Source organism: Schistocerca americana, chromosome 1, assembly GCF_021461395.2.
Source record: "Schistocerca americana isolate TAMUIC-IGC-003095 chromosome 1, iqSchAmer2.1, whole genome shotgun sequence".
In the NCBI taxonomy this organism is placed as follows: domain Eukaryota; kingdom Metazoa; phylum Arthropoda; class Insecta; order Orthoptera; family Acrididae; genus Schistocerca; species Schistocerca americana.
Window position 1 is genome coordinate 356,256,108 of NC_060119.1, and position 792 is coordinate 356,256,899.

Below are 792 nucleotides of genomic sequence, written 5' to 3' on the forward strand. Positions count from 1 at the left end.
ATCGTATATTCAAATAACACGCAGGTTAATAGGCTATCACATTTGAAACTGAAAAGTCAGTTTAGCGGAATAAAACTTATCTGATAATGAGTATAGCAATTCATTTTGTCAGAACTAACAACATACAGTGCGTTTCCGTGATGATGCTACAAACGTTGAGGGATGAAGGAGGATGGTAAATGCTTAAATTTAGGGGAGGGACCCGGGACCGGAAACGACCGAGTCAACGTTACAAGCGAGAATCTTTCTGATTCCTCTGACAATGGAATACCGTACATGTAGTGACACCGTTATTGTTAAGATTGTACGGTGCACGAATTCCAGATGTGGTAGTATGGACCAAAACAAGAAAAAAGTATTTTGCATACAAGGGCTATAAGGGCAACGGCCTTGCCGCTGTGGATAGACCGGTTCCCGTGAGATCACCGAAGTTAAGCGCTGTCGGGCGTGGGCGGCACTTGGATGGGTGACCATCCAGGCCGCCATGCGCTGTTGCCATTTTTGGGGGTGCACTCAGCCTCGTGATGCCAACTGAGGAGCTAGTTGACTGAATAGTAGCGGCTCCGGTCAAAGAAACCAATCATAACGACCAGGAGAGCGGTGTACTGACCACACGCCCCTCCTACCCGCAGCCTCACCTGAGGATGACATGGCGGTCGGATGGTCCCGATGGGCCACTTGTGGCATGAAGACGGAGTGCATATATACAAGGGCTATAATAGGCATTCCTTAAAAGCTATGAGCACTTGTTCATCTTCGATACTGTGGAACTCACCTCTTCTATTACAAATT

The 792-nt window shown here is 47.2% G+C and overlaps 1 pseudogene; it reads left to right on the forward strand.

Moving 5' to 3' along the window:
* The first annotated feature begins 380 nt into the window (after nt 1-380).
* Nucleotides 381-498, forward strand: LOC124555757 (annotated as a pseudogene).
* Nucleotides 499-792: the final 294 nt, after the last annotated feature.